This window comes from Micromys minutus, assembly GCF_963924665.1.
Source record: "Micromys minutus genome assembly, chromosome: 29".
Taxonomy (NCBI): Eukaryota; Metazoa; Chordata; class Mammalia; order Rodentia; family Muridae; genus Micromys; species Micromys minutus.
Window position 1 is genome coordinate 18,201,855 of NC_137964.1, and position 18,094 is coordinate 18,219,948.

At 44.7% G+C, this 18,094-nt stretch overlaps 1 protein-coding gene across 2 annotated transcripts in view; it reads left to right on the forward strand.

Moving 5' to 3' along the window:
* Window positions 1–18,094, forward strand: part of GALNT17 (polypeptide N-acetylgalactosaminyltransferase 17) — a 420,712-nt gene that overhangs the window by 278,383 nt on the left and 124,235 nt on the right. The window lies entirely within an intron of this gene.

Below are 18,094 nucleotides of genomic sequence, written 5' to 3' on the forward strand. Positions count from 1 at the left end.
ATGTGTACACACATGCGTACACACGTCTGCATGTGTCTGTGTGTTTTTGAGGCCCCCAGTATACGTGCAGTGCTTCTCCAGCTTTGTTTCCCAGGGCTCCTGTGGACTGTAGGCTGCTACCCTCCCTTTGTCAATTCCAGTTCAGTCCCGCTGGCCGAATTTATATTTGTTATCTTACTTAATCCACCACTGGATGTCTACCAAGTGGCGTTATTATCTTCTTTGTAGATGAGGGAACTTGGGGCTTCCCCAAGCCTTCAACTTTCCCCAAATCACGGGGCTTGCAAGGCTGGAGCTGAAGCTGGGGTGTAAATCTAAAACCTGTGCCCTGGCTGCCCCTCCATCCCTGCCCCACCCACCGCCCCGCCCACTCCAGGTCTGGGATTTGAGGCAAGGAATCTGTTCACAGGATCAGATCCCTGAACAGTGTGTGAGGGCAGGGCAGGGAGATGAGGCCACTGCAGTTTCCGAAGAGAGTTATAGGCATAAGTCATCAGGACTCACCGGCCAAAGACCCCATGAGCTGTGTGTAGTTCTTCTGGAGAGAAGAGGACCCTGCTGGTGTTTTGTGAGGGTTCCTATGGTTGGTTTGTTTGATGGTGAGTCAGGTCTGTTGCTTTGTCTTTTTTGAAGGGTCTGTCATGTAGCCCCAGTTAGCTGGGAACTTACTGTATAATCCAGGCAAACGTGTGATCCTCCTGCCTCAGCCTCCTGAGTGCTAGGATTACAGGTCTGCACTGACCCAGTCCTGCTCCCTCTTTATTCTGCCCTCTCCCCAAGCATGTGTTTTATAGCAATTATTCTTCAGTTATTTCCGGTCACTTCTTCTAAGCCAGCGCTTCTCAGCCTTCCCAGTGCTGCATGGGACCCTTTAATACACACAGTTCCTCGTGTTGTGGTGACCCCCCCAACCATTAAATTATTCCCACCACCACTTCAGAACTCCAATTTTGTGACTATTACAATTTATAATGTAAATTTTCGTGTTTTCCAATGATCTTAGGCAACATCTGAGTAAGGATCATTTGACAGCCCCCCAAAAGCAGTCTGTAATGGGTTTGGCCTAATGGTTTTTATATTCTAATGTTAATTTGGGCCCCCTAAAACTGTTTGCTTGAGAGTTCACATGTAAGTCACTGAGGGACCCTGCTCCCAGTTAATTCTGACTGGTTACTAAAGATGCCAGCAGCCAATAGAAGAGACAACAGGCGGGGTTTAGGTTTCACGGGTTTGGTACCAGGAGGAAGGAGCAGAAAGGAGAGAGCCACCCTGCCTTAGAAGAGTGTGCAGAAGAGAGACAAGAGCCACCATGGACTAGAGAACGTGGTTCAGAGGGCTAACTCATTGGAGTTAAGAACAGCCAAGATGGAACACAGAAATGAATAAGTAGTTACTCTGAGTTAAGTAGGAGGCAGATTCTAATAGCACAGAGGTTAGGTGGTTGCCCAGCTATTGTGCTACATAAGACATATTAAATATAAAGGCTGTGTGTGTGTGTGTGTGTGTGTGTGTGTGTGTGTGTGTCTTTCATCTGGGAACAGAAATGATCAAAGACAGGAAGAGACCTTGGGCAAGGAGATATATATATATTATATATTTTTTTCTTTTAAGTCCTACTAGTTGGGTTAAGAACCTGTTCTATGTGGTACCGATCAGTGTCCCCTCAGGGTGTTCATTTATTTGTCCTGCTCTTCCTGGCAAGAGGATAGCATAGACTTGGACCATAGGCCTCTCTGAGCTAAGACCTGAACGTGAAAACTGCACCGTCCTAGCGGTTCCGGGGAACACCCTGAGCTAGGGTATCAAAGGTGCGGACAGGAAGTAGGAGCTAGGTTAGAAATGGCAAGGATCACATGGAGAGCCTAGAGTGTGGGAGGGTCTGGGGATGGGGATGAAGATAGATGGAAAGAGGTGAACAGATCCTACGCACAAGCTTGGGGGCTGGGCGAGAAGCTCAGGCTTTCAGCGTATCATGGTGTAAGCCTGTAGTCCCAGCATCAGGGGTAAGAGGATCAGTTTGAGGTCATCCTTAGCTACATAGTGAGTTTGAGGCTAGCCTGTACTACCTGAGACCCATTTCCAAAAAACAAAACAGACAAATAAAACCAACCAACTGAGAGAGAGAGAGAGAGAGAGAGAGAGAGAGAGAGAGAGAGAGAGAGAGACAGACAGACAGACCAAAAAACCCCAAAGACAAGAAACTTAGATATTCATAATCAAGACAATCCCACACTAGTTGTTAACAGGCAAATCTGACCTGTATAATCCATCCACTGAGGCTCCCTTCTCCAGTACATGTAGGCTGTGTCAAGTTGACAATCAAGGCTAACCAGCACAGGATCCTAACATTGATGAAGTAACCCTTTCTTGCCACATTGGGCTATGACGTGTGTTAATGACAGAAGCCCATTCCGGATGGCAGTTTCTCTGGCTTGCCCCTGATTCCTAATACCTTTCACCATCCTGAATGACTATGTGTCGAGAGGGCTACAGGTTCCCCAACTTCTCGTCTAGAGAGGTACCTGAGGGTTAGCATTGTTCTCAGCTGCCTTAGTTTCCTGGATTGGAATCCCTTTGGAGCTTCATGTGAGGGAGAGATGAGGCTAAGGACGATTTGATGTCTTCCTCTGTGCCCCTGGGACATAACCAAGGTTGGCTGGTCTCCGTTCATGTTTTGCTCCCAGGCAGATGCATCTTTCAGCTTGGTTCTTTCTCTCCTCGGACATCTCAGAAATGACGTGGTTCCCTGCCTGTAGGGAAGGTTGGTGCGGGGAGGTATTGTGGTGGTGACCAAAGGGAGGAGCTGCCTGGGGCCCAACTGTGGTGCTGAGGGAGTATTTTACTCTCATCAAGGGACTCCTCAGCGACAGCCTACCTCCTTTTCTGAGCTCTGCCATTTCCCCAAGACAGCAAATGGGAAGTGAAACACTACATTAAATAGCATTTCTATGCAATTAAAACACATTAAAATGGCAATTAAGTTTCACAAACAGCCTTCCCTATGTTCTGTGTTGATTAAGCTGTTTGGGTTGTTTTCCAAGCGTGCTTGTTGTAACTAAAATCTGAGCTGTCTGGTCTTTTTTTGTTTGTTTTTGTGTTTGCGTTTTAATGCATGGACCTCTTCCATGGGAGACGAGGGAATCTGAATTCTAAATCTTTCTCTTTCTCCCTTGAAAATAAACTTTGTTTTTACTTTCATTTCTTTTTTGTGGAGGATTTTGAGCATATTCAACAGTGCAGAGAATAGTCTGTTTTACACACACACACACACACACACACACACACACACACACACACACACACACACACACCAGGAAGCATCAGTGCTTGCACAGTTGGCATTTCTAGCTCTTGAGTTTTCCTTAATGAGCAAAGACTTATGCAGAGCATAACATGGGGTGTTATGTATGGGGACCTCACAGGTATCCACAATAGGAAGGAATAATAAGGTTCTCATTATTATTCTCATAAGGACAACTTCTGATGGTTCTGTGACAGATGGCATTTAACCCTTTCTGAGAGTTACAAGGCAGCCAGGAAGGTCAAGGCACAGAGAGTGATGTAGACCATTATCTTCCCAGCATGCATAGCGGTGCACTCTTAAAGGCTCAGCTACTGGGATGGCCCCACAGGAGATTTGCTGAAGACTGGGCAGAACTTTACAGTTCTGTCATGGTCAGAGGTTGGGGAGGGATACTCACAGTTCCCAACACTCCCTGAGCATCTATAGCCAATTAACTGTTACTGGGAGACTCAATTGCTTCGCCAAGACACACATGGGGGAGGGGGAGATCTTTTTCTTTGTCTTAGCTATTGGGCGCCCTGTCTGAAGTGAGTAGATGTCGGCTCAGGAAGCCTGTGCAGGTCATCCGGGCTGACCGGAGAGGATGAGGCAATGGCGATTAATTCTTTGCTCCAGAGAGAAGTTCCTCGGGGGCCTCAGGCAGCAGTGCCACAATGCAATTGAGTTTATAGAAACAGAATTTATTCTGAGGCTCCGTTGCCCCGCCATCGCCTCTTCATGTGTCCTTCCTGTTTTCGACAGATTCTGCTAATTTTCAATTTCCCTTGATTTCCGGAGGAGATAATTATCTGATCTCATCAGCGTTATTCTTAGGGATTCCTCCCCAGGATCCAAGTTCTAACCAGAAATTGGCTCCCCAGGAAACCCCTTGTGATGTCTCACCCCATTTACAGATGGTCTGACCTGCTGGTGTCTATAATACTGTGTTTCCTAAAGTCCTGGGGTAAACTGTACGTGGATAAGTCCTGTAGGATACCGTTAGTCACTGCGGAGTCACAGGCCTAGCAGGTGTTACTCAAGTCAGTATGATTTGAGACTGGATTCAGGAGCATCCTTTACACAGTGAGTCACTGGGATGCTTTTGAAGAGTCCTGTAGATTTCTTTTTTCTTTTCTTTCTTCTTCTTTTTTTTTTTTAAATCAGCTTTCTTGAAACATGGTAGATACACTGCCAGTTTTCTCTTAGGGTGGAGACATAAAGGCTGGGTGTCTAGAACACCATACAAATTTATTTAAAATTTATTTATCTCATGTGTGTGTTTGCCTGTGTAAGCACCACATGTATATAGACACCACCCACTCATCCATCCATCCATCCATCCATCCATCCATCCATCCATCCATCTCCATATTAATGTCTATTTAAAAGTCTACATTCTCTATAGGAGACAAAACATACCCTCATTGTCTTTCTGAGCCTGGCTTCCTTTGCATAACAAAATGATTTCCAGTTCCACCCATTTTCCTGCCTACATCCTAATTTCTTTCTCTTTAGGGTTAAATAAAACCCCCGCTGTGTACATCACTTTTTGGTTACCTGTCCTTTTGTAGTTGGCACCTAGGCTGGCTCCGTGCCTTTTCTACTGTGGGTACCACAGCACTGAGTGAATGTCCTGCAGAGGTGCAGGCATCTCTGCTGTCTGCTGACTTAGGGTGCTCAGGGAATGTACCCAGCAGTAATGTGGCTGGGTCATATGGCGGTTTCTTTTTATTTTAGATCATAGTTCAAGGACAAGTCCATCAAGTCAGGGAAGCAAGGCAACAACAAGAGCCTGAAACAGCTTGAAGCAAGAGTTTTACACAGAATTCTAAACATCACATCTGCTATCAGGAGACAGAGAGGGATAAAGGCACCGTTCCAGGCAGTTCTGCTTTAGTTTTCTGTGCAAACTTTATTCCTCAGAGTGGTGACACTAATTCATTGCCCCCCCCCCCCCTTTTTCCTGCCTCCTTACCAGCATTTGTTTGGACATCATTTATTTTTAAAAGGCTTAAAACTGTTTGCCTGGAAGGATGCTGGAGGATGCTCTGGGTACCAGTAAATAGCCCTGCTTCTTGGCTGGATTCAGTAAATAGTCTCATCTGTGAGAGTCGCCAGGCCCTGCCTCTGTTCTCAAATTAACTCTGCCTGATATCTGGGCTAAGAAGGAAGAGAGATCACTGTTTATCTTCAGGAATCATGGGACTCTTCAAAGTCTTGGTTAAGGTGCATCAAAGGCTATTTTGTATGTTTTATGTATAGGAATACATGTTTCTCGGTGTGCAAATGAGTATTATGTGTTTGAGTGTTTGTGTACAGATGTGTATGTGAGTGTGTAGATGTGTATATGTAGATGCATGTGTGTGTATGTGTGTGCAAGTGCATGTGTGTGTGTTATATGTATGTGTATGTGTGTATATGTGTATGTGTGTATGTATGTATGTGTGTGCATGTGTATGTGTTTGTGTATGTGTGTGCATGTGTGTATGTATGTTTTTGTGTATGTGTGTATGTGTATGTGTGTATATATGTGTGTATGTGTGTATATGTATGTATGTGTGTATGTATATGTTTATATGTGTGTGTATATGTGTGTATGTGTGTGTGCATGTGTGTGTGTATGTGTATAGGTCAAAGTATGACCACGAGTATCTTCCTCTATTATCTTTCACCTTACTTTTATTTATTATATTTTTATTTATTAGTTCATGTGTATTTGTGCATGTGTATGCCTACCATTTTATTTTAGTTTAGAGTTCAAGGTCCTGTCCATCATGACAGGCAAGGCAGGGCACAGAGTCAAGCTTCCCATAATGCATATGTGGAGGTCAGAGAACAACTTTGGAGGATTAGTTATTCTTCTACCCTGTGGGACCCAGGGATTAGACTCTTGTCATGAGCCTTGATGGCAGGTACCTTATCCACTGAGCTATCTCACTGACCCGTCACCACCTTATTATCAGGTCTCTTACTGAGCCTGAACCTCACCAGTTGACGATGCTGGCTCTTGAATATGGTGGGGCAGTAAGCCTTGGGGGGATCTTACTGCCTCTGCGTACTCCCTTAGCTCTGGGGTTATACATGTGAGCCATGAAATACACCTTTAAGAAACAAAACCGGGGTCTAGAGATTAAACTCAGACCCCCATGCTTGCATGGTGGCCCTGTACTGACAACCATCTTCCAAGCCCTTCCTCAAAGCATATTTCTAATCAAAATGTGAGTCTCCCTATGGGCTAAGGGCAGGAAGGGTGAGATGGGACCCAGCACAATACATTGAACTCGTGGGGTCTGAGAGCCATGGTTGAGAACTCAAGAAATCGATTATGTGAACATCTGTGTAGCAGGATGATGGAGGTGGGGGACAGGGATCAGAAATGTCTGTGGCCCTTAGGCAAGCAGGAGGCAGCACTATTCATGAGCTCCAGCAGCCATCCCTCCACTGAGCAATTTCCTGAGCTCTCACCATGTGCTGGGTTTCATAAGATGTCTGAGAACTCAGCTTAGTGTTCCAATGTAGCGATCGCCTATCTCGCCGGCAAGGAAGACGCGCCACAACAGGATCCTTCTACAGGCGTTTATTGCGGGCTTGATTGAAGTAGCAAAAGACCCCGAGCCCAGAAACCAGCCCTCCTTACATATGCTTAGGAGGACTGTGCTGCCACCTGATTGGTGCATTCTGTGCGCCCTAATTAGCATACTCAGAGTCACCATGATTCAGCAAAAACAGGCAGGCGTGCATGTGCACTTAGGTTGTTTATCTCAAAACTGGCCACTCTCCCTTCAGGCTGGGCGCCATCTTGTAATGGCGAATACAGTGGCTTCCCACATTCCAAGGCCTCCTAGAATTCACATTCAAGAAGAAGGATGCAATATAGGCAGATCTTTGAATATTGTGCAGCCTGATGGACCTGAGGGACCCGCGGTTGGGAGACCTTTGATCCTGTATGGCCACTTCCTGGTAACTTCCTGAATGGAACTGGCATCAGAGCAGATGATCTGAAGTGGTCCAAGGGAAGGGGGAAGGGTTTGGGGGATACCAACAGAAACTACTCGAATAGAGAGGAAGGAAAGACGGGGTAATGGGGAGGCTGCTTTGCCCTGGAATCCTAATAGTGTGGCCATTTTATTCTCAGTGAGTATGGTTCATGGCGTGTAAAAAGGAGGCAGAAGGATGGATTTGGATGTTGCCCAGGAGAATGGGGACCAGGGATGCAGGAACCTAGCCAAACAGCAGGAAAAGCCAGAGTAGCCCTTGGGCTACATTTTGCTGAATGGTAAATGGTGGTTTCTGTGTTCTGGTTCACCACAAACCCTCTAGTAAATTCCACAGATGGGTCAGTGAAAGATTTTGGCACTTCGAGAACAGAGATGATCTCTAGAGGGAGCAAAAGCTACCCACAGGAGATCAGTGAGGACCCCCAGATTCACGTGTGTGCACATGTGCACACCTAGCAGCAATGGGCAGGGACTCCGTGTTGTTCCACCCATCACTCTGTGACATCTGCTATGCTGTGATAGCAGATTCTCAGGGGCTGGCTCTGTCTGTGTTAATTTAGCTTTGGGTGGGGCACGGGGGCTGGTGGGTCCTTTAGCACTAGTGAAGTAGTTGCAGCGCAATTTATAACTTCCTGTTCCCATTGCTGGGGCCAGATATCTGATAAAAGCGTGTTTGTTTGGGCTCAAAGTTTGAGGGCACAGTGGGGAGTCTGTGGAAGTAGGAGAGACTAGTCTTCACATCCTTATAGTTTTGGCTGAACAGGAAGGAAAGATCAGACTGGGAATGAGAGCTTAGGCCATGAATTATCAAAGCCTATCCATTCCAAGTCATTTACTCCCACCAGTGAAGTGACCTTTTTCCGCATCCCATCACCCCCTCAAACAGCACCACCTGCTGACAATCAAGTGTGTGAACCCAGAAGTTTCTCTCCAGGTGGTTAGAGGAGCCAGGCCTGCTTAACATAAAAGACCACCTTCCCCTTCCTCTGCCTTCTTCCGCAGCAGGAAGAACCTCTTCCCTTCGTCCCTGAATCTTACTCATGCCTGAAGAGGACACACACAATCACACACACACACACACACATACACACACATACACACACACCCCACTATGGACCGGTTCAAGAGCTCCCAGGAAATCTCACATTTCCACGGCGGAATGAATCATCTGGATCTTTTATACTGTACTGTTGTCATTTTAATTAAGGAGCTGAAAAGATGGCTCCACAGTTAAGGATGTTTACTGCTCTTCGAGAGGTCCAGATTCTGTTCCCAAGACCTACGTTGGGCCTCAGAGGATCTGACCTGTGACTCTCTTCTGACTTCTAATGTGCTCTTCTGACTGTGTGTGTGTGTGTGTGTATGAAGGAAGTTTTGGACCTGGAGGGATGGCTCAGTAGTTGAGAGCACTTGTTGCTCTTGCAGAGGACCTGGCTATAGCTTCCAGTTTCCACCCATGTGGCAGCTCACAATCATGTGCAACTCTAGTTTCAGGAAATCCAGCTCCTCTTCTGACTTCTGTGGGCAGCAAGCACACATGTGGTACACAGACAGACATACATATGGGTGAACCAGTCATGCATAGAAAATAGGGTTTTTTTTATTTAAAATATATAAAGAGGCATTTAATTGTATGTGGGGGTGAACATGTGTTCCAGGTGCATGTGGAAATCCCAGGTTGGTGTTAGGACCCCTGCTCACAATAATCATAGAGGTGCGGCCTCTCAGTTGACCCCAGAGTGCACAGTCTGACTGTTCTCACTATCCAGCTTGCTCTGGGGAACCCTTGGATTCACATCCTAAGGCTGGAGTTATGCGTAGGCAACCATGCCCACTCAGGATTTCATGTGGATTTCTGGGGAAACTCTGGCCCTCGCCTTTATGGGCCAAGTGCTTAGTAACCTCCGAGTCATCTCCCCAGCCTGTAGTCTTTTTTTTAGAAACAGACTTACTTTTGTTTCTTTTATTTTTAAACTTTATCCTAGCATTTACTGTGCATCCACAATCTAGTCCTCAAACTCCACACTCCCCATTCCATGCCATTTCCTCTGCTACATTAATAGCTTTAGGTCTTTCACGGGATGCAAACGTTTGTGATTTTTATGCAGCTAATAAGAGCCAACAGCCACAGTGATTTACCCGAAGGACCCCCAAGGATTTCACAGGGACTTGTACATCCATTTCTGCTCCAGCACTATTCATAATAGCCCAGTTTAGGAACCAATCTCACAATCAGGCAGCAGGAACATATGCATTCTAAACGCCCACAACCACCTATAACTCCAGCTCCAGGGAAGTCTGCCCTCTTCCGGACTCCATGGGTACTACATTTTCATGCTTGAACCCAGACTTGGACACATATGTCTATGTACAGTTAAAAAGGTTAGGAGCTGGAGAGATGGCTCAGTGGCAAAGAGTGTTTGCTGCTCTTCCAGAGGATGTGCAATCTGTTCTGAGCATCCATGTTTAGTGCCTCAGGACCTTCTAGAACTTCAACCCCCAAGGGATCCAATGCTTTTCTCTGTAGGGACCCACACACATATTGTATATATGCACATAGACACAACGTATAAACAGAATTAAAAAAAAATAGAAGTAGAATGAAGTTTTAATTAAACCAGCCTCAGAAAGAGCATTCTGGTCTTGTAGTCTCTACACATGCTCTATAGAAACCGAGGGAACATTGTGACCATGGAGCAGCTTTCCTGTTTCCCTTGCCTGACCACCACGGTAGCCTCAGATTGCCACCAGTGAACCCAGCACTGGGCCAGCTGCCCACTTTCTCTCTCAGCTCCATTTGTTCTCCTAGATTTCCATCCAGGCTCAGAGCCCAGCACTTGCCCCCACGCTGGCTTGCTTAGCTGATTATGTCTTGCTGGTACATTGGCTGGCACGCTGGACACCATCCATTACTCTGTCAGGGGAGGACAGAGATTCCCAGCTGATGCCACTGTGTTGGTGACACCTCTGAAATTATGACAGATGGTCTGCATTAGGAGTGGGTTGGAGAGATGGCTCATCAGTTAGGAGCACTTGCTTCTCCAGAGGACATGAGTGTGGTTCCCAGCACCCACAAAGGGCAGCTCATAACTCCCAGCAACTCCAGCTCTAGGGGATCTGACACCCCTTTCTGGCCTCTAATGGCATTGATACATATATACATTCTTATACTAACCCCACCCTCAGCCCCACCCCCACTCATATTCACATACTGCTTACCCCCACCCTCCCCCAATTCACACAGGGAACGCAGAAATAAAAATTGTATAAAATCTTTTTTAAAAAGTGTGACTGTGTGGGGGAGGACTCTCATCGCCACACCTAAAGTCTGCATCCCAGAAGTTACAGAATATTAGCTCAAGAAGGTCCCCCCACCAAAGCTCCCTGACTAAGTGTTTCATTTCCCAAACAAACCCCAAAGCACACTGAGATCGACTGACTTGCCAAGGCCTCATCTCTAATGAGCGGCAGCAGGGAGAATGTAATCAGAGCTCTTTGCACAGAGCCACGGCCTTCTGGCCTGTTTGTCTTCTCTTGGTTAAAAAAAAAAAAAAAAAAAAAAAAAAAAAAAAAAAAAGCCAGAAATCCACCAAGCTGGCCAGTGCTCCTTGGCATACAGTTAGTTCTAGGCTCCACATAGCCCTCTGCCCTCCCTGAACATCTGAGGATTCCTAGCCTTTCCCCACTCTGCCAGTGGACTCCAGTTCCAGCCACAAAAGTAAATGTGTGTGTGTGTGTGTGTGTGCGCGCGCATTTGCATAAGCTTATGGAAGCCAGAGGACAACTTTAGGGTGTCATTTCTCAGACTCAGTCCTTGTTATTTTTTCTTGAAGATTTATTTTTATTTATATCTGTGTGTGAGTGGTGTGTATGTGTGTGTGTGTTCTGGTGACAGCAGAAGCCAAAAGAGGGCATTGGATCCTTTGGAGCTGGTGATTGTGAACAACCCTATCTGGGTTCTAGGAACCAAACTCTACTCTTCGACAAGAGCAGAATACACTCCTAACCACTGAGCCATCTCTCTAGCCCTTTCTTCTACTTCTGTCTCCACCTCTCCAGCTCTGTGATCATAAGCATGTGACACCATGCCTTAAAAAAAAAAAAAAAAAAAGGGGGTTCTAAGGCTAGAGCTTGGGTCATGCTTGAGTAGCAGCAATCATTTTACCAACTGAGCTTTCTCCCTAGCTCCAGCTCTTGGTTTTTGTTTTGTTTGGTTTTTTTGGGGGTTTTTGTTTAAAATTTTTGAAACAGACTCTTAGTCTATAGGCTAAACTGGCATTAAGCCCAAGAGTCTCCTACCTACATCTTCTGATTGCTAGGATTTCAGGAATGTGCCACCAAGCCTTGCTTCCTTCATCATTTCTTGATTCATTAAGAGATGTCTGGGTTACAGAGGGTCAGTCATGGAGATAGCAGTTTTCTAAGCTCATGCTCTAGACCATCCACCTGAGCATCCAGAGTGGAACTAAATGAACAAACTCTACATGTCACCCTATGAAAGCTGTGGTTACAGCCCAGCAGTCTTTATTTTAGCAAGTTACCCTTGTGATTCTGAAACCACCTATATTTGAGGATCACTGGCAGAAGCTCTCCCCAGTAGGTAGGACTCTCCCCATATATGGTTCTGGTCTCTTAACTGCTGGGTACATGGCCCTGGTATACCAGATGCCTCTTTCAAGCATTCATTCCTTGTATTACTTAGAGTTTCACTGCTGTGAACAGACACCATGACCAAGTCAAGTCTTATAAAGACAACATTTAATTGGACTTCAGTTCATTATCATCAAGTGGGAGCATGGCAGCATCTAGATAGGCATGGCGTAGGAAAAGCTGAGAGTTCTACATCTTCACTTGAAGGCTGCTAGCAGAATACTGATCTTCTAGGCATCTAGGATTTGGGTCTTAAAGCCCACATCCACAGTGACACACCTACTCCAACAAGGCCACACCTACTCCAACAGGGTCATACCTTCTAATAGTGGCATTCCCTTGGACAAAGCATATACAAACCATCACAGACATATTCCTTGTTAAAAGATGTTTAATAAAGTAAGCTAGCTTTATTTCTGAGAGGATAAAATTTCTGTTTTGAATCTAGAAAAAAATTATGAGAGGGACTTGGCTATGTGCATCTGATTTATATGAGGGTGACAAGAACTGTATTTCATCCTAATACTGCCTGGCCTTCTTGTTTTTACCCCCTTTTTAAAAGAAAACTTTCTATGTCATTTTGATTTGTGCCTGTGATGGTTACTCTTTTCATTACTGTAATAAGATATCTGGCAGAAGCAATTCAAGGAAACAAAAATGTCTTGGCTCACAGTTTGAGGGTTCATAGTCCACCATGGTGGGAAAGCCTAGCAGTGGGAGACTGAGGCAGCTGCTCCCATGACTCCCACATTTTTTCCCTAATATATAGCTCAGGATCCTAGATCATGGGCTACATTTAGAAAGCATGTTCCCTCCTCCATTAGCCTAATAAAAAGCTCCCTCACAAACATGCTCAGAAGTTGGTTTCTATGGTGATTCTAGGTCCTGTCAAGTTGAGCATCAATATTAGCAACCATAGTGCATGTTGTCTCTAAAAAGTACCTTGATTTTGTTTTAAAACTTACAGTCTTGTGGGTTACAAGTCTCAATGGTATATGTTTTTGGACAAAACTGATAACATTGCTTGATCTGACATTCTACATTTTATCTTGTTTTTATTTAAATTTATTGATTTCTGAGAATGTTGTACAATCAGTTTTGATCATGTTTACTCCCAGCTCCTCCAAGATCCACCCCTCTTCCTTAACCACCCAACTTTGTATCCTCAAGTAAAACAAAAAGCAAAAACACGGAGTCAAATTTGTGCTAGCAATATACTCTTGAGTATGTACCTATCACTGGAATATGTACCTATAGGATTTATTTATTTTTATGTATATGTTTGTTTGTCCACTTGTCCATCTGTGCACCACACACATATAGGTGCCTGTAGAGGCCAGAAGAGGGTGTCAAATCCCATGGAGCTTGGACTTACAGACATTATATATTGTTCAAAGTTTGTGCTGGAAACCAACCTCAGTCCCACTGAAAGAGCAGCAAGAAATCTTAACTATTGAGCTATTCACATCAAGCACCTCTTTTTTTAAACATATCTCAACTTACATTTCTTGTCCTTTCATCTTTCTGAGTTTGGTTTCTGTTGCCATGATAAAACAAATGCAATTTGGATGGTTTGGATGGTTTATTTGGCTAATAGGTTACATGTCTGTCATCTAGGGAAGCCAGGACAGGAACTGGAGCAGAGGCCCTGGAGGAGCACTACTCACAGGCTCACAACTAGCTCCCTTTCTTAAACACTCCAGGCTCACCTGCCTAGAGATTGGGTGGTACTGCCCACAGACAGCCAGGCCCTCCTACTTCAATTAGCAGTCAGAAAAATGCCACACAGACGCACCCATGGACCAGTCTGATGGGGATGTTGAGTCTTTAGTTTCCTCTTTCTGAGTTTCTCTAGGTTTGTGTCAAGTTGCCATTGGAAGCTAGGATGTTTTCTTTATTTTCTCTGGAGTTTTGGAAAATATTCATCTTCTAATAGCATATTTATTTACTCATATTCAGAGAAAGGGTATCATGTTGTTCAGGATGTACATTAAATCACTATGCAGTTGAGGATGACCTTGAACTCCTGGTCCTCCTGCCTCTGCCTCCCAAGTATTATAGATAAAGGTGTGCACCACCATGCTCGAGCTCTACACTATTGGGAATGGGACCCAAAGCATGGTGCATTTTGGACAAGCAGTTTACTATTGAACCATCTCTTCACCTCTTGTTTATTTCCCAACACAAGGTCTCACTGGAAAGACCAGTTACTTTCCACAGCTCTCTGTGTAAACCTTGCTAGCCTCAAGCTTAAAATCTTGCCTTAGCCTCCCAGGTACCTCCTTTTATCAGTCCTATTGCTTTATATTTGCAACCACATTGTAAAGGGTCTATATCTTTCAATATATCTTTAGTGTCAAGAATTCTCTATTGCTTGCCTTCTCACTAAATAAAAGTAGATAGTGAATTGTTGTAAATACATCTTGCTGTTTTGTCTCCCTCTTGTCTTGCTCTGTGATAACAAAATCTAAGACCTTAGGCTCACATTATTCTCTACTAGTGATTAAAATTTACACCCTGTGACAATGGTATTGACTTTCATAGCTGAACTGATAATAATTATTAGATCATATATTGATAGATGTTTTTGTTACCAAACTGAAATGTTTTCATGATGACCCATCATTGTGTGTCTGTGTGTGTACTCATGTGTTCATATATACAGGTATGACTATAGATCTGAAGACAACCTTGGGTATCATTTCTCAGGCACTGGCCACCTTGGGTTTTATGTTTGCTTGGCTTCAGATTTATTTATTTTATGTTTATGAATGTTTTGCTTGAATATAGGTATGTGCATAATTGTGTGTGCCTGGTGCCCTCATAGGCAAATGAGGGCATCAGATCTCCTGGATCTGGAGTTATAGACACTTGTGATCTACCAGTTGGGTGCTGAGAATAAAACCTAGGTTTCTGCAAGAACAGCAAGTGCTATTAACCGCTGAATCCTCTCTCCAGGCCTCCACCTTGGTTTTGGGGTCAGGATCTCTCTCTAGCCTGGAGCTCACCAAGTAGGCCAAGCTGGTTGACCAGTAAGCCCAAGGAATTTTCGAATCTCTACCTTCCAAGCTCTGGGTTTATAAGTACATATCATCATACCTGGCATTTTTACATGGGTTATGAGAATAACTCTGGTCCTTATGGTTGTTGCATGGCAAGTACTTTACCATGTTGTAAATTGTTCTGGTTAATTCTAATTTTCAACTTTCCTAACCTAAAATCACCCAGATAGAGAGCCTCCATGGAGGAATTATCTAGATGAGGTTGTTGTCTAGATTCAGCATATCTATGAAAGACTGTTGTCTCTGTTAATTGAAGTGGGGAGCTCGGACACTGCAGGTGGCATCATTCTCTTAGCTAGGGTTCTTGAATAGTATTGGAAAGGAGAAAGCTAGTTAGGACCAAGAAAAATTAAGCAGGAGCATTGTGTGTTCTCTCTCAGCTCTTGACTGTGGATCTGATGCTTTGAGTCCCTACCCTGTCTTTAAGGATGAATTATAACCTGAAATTGTAAGCTGAGCAAACCCCAATCCTCTCTTAAGTTGTTTTGGGCCAAGATGTTTTATCACATCAACATAAGTGAAACTAGAACACTGGCTGAGCCCCACCCCTGCCTTCATTTGGTTCTTCCTTCAGTAGGATGTTAGCTGTTTTCCCAAGAAGGATATTTTACCAACTGCTGCTTATCCACAGGAATAGAACCAGGCTTATCTCAATGTCTTTCTTCTCTTTCAGAAATTGAGTTCATTTTCAAACTCTGTGGCAATTCCTCACAGAGATGTCAGGCCCTTCACAAGCTTAGAAGAGACTTCTCCAGTTGAAACTGCAAAGCACGGTACCTTTTTTTACAGAGTGGATGCTCTGGGCTCTCCCCAGGTCCAGATAGCCCCCTCCAGCTGTGTGGCTCTCCTGGTACAGTCAGAATGGATTAAAGTCATCCTGTTGGGCCCAGAAAGATGGCATAGTGGGGTAAAGGGGGTTGATACTAAGCCTGACTACTGAGTTCAACCCTCAGATCCCACATGGTGGAAGGTGGAAGTGAAACCCAAATCCTACAGTTATATTCTGATATCTCTCTGCTTCTGTCTCTGTCTCTTTTCTCTCTCTGTCTCTCTCTCTCTCTCTCTCTCTCTCTCTCTCTCTCTCTCTCTCTCTGCCTCTCTCTGCCTCTCTCTCTGTCTCTCTTTCTGTCTCTCTCTCTCAACACACACACACACACACACACACACACACACACCATAAATGTAATAACATTTTTAAATAAAAACCCATTCTTATACATAATTAATATATGCAAATAAAATGCCTTTTAAAAATCCCTGGGAAAAATTTACACTGGCTGATAGGGACTCTAACTTACAAAAGAGGACAATTTAAGCAAATTTGTCAAGAAACCCCCCCCATTCCCACTTCAAACTAGAGGAACTTCTGTTTGCCCAGGACAGCGTGAGCATGTCATCAGGTTTCCAGGGACCTCAGGAAACGTCTTCAGCCCTGGATTTCAGAGCCAAGGGAACACAGTCATCTATTTCCCCTCCACTCTGGCTCGATTCCCACCCAGCACCCTATGGACTTCCCAGACATCATGTCAACTTCTGGCTGTCCTTTTTGGCTGTGCTCATTCCAGAGCTGGTTTTTTAGTAACTATTTGCCATCTTAGCCAATTTGAAAATGCAGCAAATGCTTACAGTGTCCACAGTCAAAGTGGGCTAAGGAATTTGGCCTGTATTCAGAGATCTTCTTAATTTTATCTTGAAATACATATGTATGTGTGCATAGTCACACAAACACACCTAAGCACATGCTCTCATGGGACACTCACAAATACCAAACACTCTTATCTACACTGCATGTACACCCACATTCATTCTAAAAATACTCACCTTCATTTTTATGTATGTGTGCAAAGGCATTGGGTCCCCTCAGCTGGAGTTAAAGGTGAGGCACCTGATGCAGGTGTTGGAAACTGAACTTTGGTCCTATTCGAGGACAGTATGAATTCTTAACCATTCTCCCAGTCCCACCCAGACATTTTCTACCACAACCCTTTGTATTTATTTTCTTTTCACTTTGGAATGAGGATTGTGCAACTGAAGGTGTTTGTTTCAATAAAATTCTCTCTGTTCCAGGCAAGTTAACCAAATCTCGTGGCAAATGCAATTTTCCTATGAGACCTTGTGCCTAGCAATCTGCCTTGTAGGATTTCATGCCGCCATCTTTGTGTGTTTGTGTCTATGTGTCTGGGAGTGTGTCCATACACATGCAGAGATTGCAAGCATGTGGGGAGACTGGAGGTCAATGTTGCACATTTCCCTTAAGCACAATTTACTTAATTTTAACCTATTTTATTTATGTGTGTATACATACATATATATACACATGCACACACATACACACTTATGACTACATTGTGTGTGCCTTGGAGCTGGGTGTGGGTGCTGGGAACTAAACTTGGGTCATCTGGAAGAACATCTAGTTCTCTGAACGGCTGAGCCATCTCGCTTGCTCCTCCGCCTTAGGTTCTGAGGCAGGTTCTCTCACAGAGAGGGGAGCTCACGGATTCGGGTGTACTAACTGGCTAGCAAACCCCAAGGATCTTCCTGTCTCTGCTTCCCAAATACCAGAGTTACAGGCACAGTTCACCATGCTTGACTTTTTTACAGGGGCGCTGGAGATCCAAACTTGAGTTCTCCTGCCTCAATCTGATTTCTTTCATAGAAGGTCTCAGCCCTCTGCAATGAGTCAGTTTCTCTGGCTTTGTTTTGGAGTGTGGGGTTCTGTGTGTTGATCTCATCTGGGAATGAATGCTCCGTCAGATAAGGTGCCCCACACGGTCACTTTTCATCAACAGAAATGCAACAAGGATCACTTTGCCCTGTTCTGCAGTATCTTGGTGGCCCCAAGGATGCACCACTGTTGCTCTTGTTAACGGTCATCCACAGGTTGGAGGCGGTGCTTTTACTCCTGCAAAGGCAGTTGATTGACCTGGTGTCTGTCTCCCGTGACTGTTCATTGCTCACTTACTGTTGCAAGAATTCAGGTGAAGTTCTAATGGCCTCCATGCCCTCTCCTTCCAGGAGGGAAGATAAAGAGCCTCAGAGCCCAACTGTGATGGATGGTCAGGAGGCGTACCTGAGCTCATGGCTACAGCAGCTACTCAGTG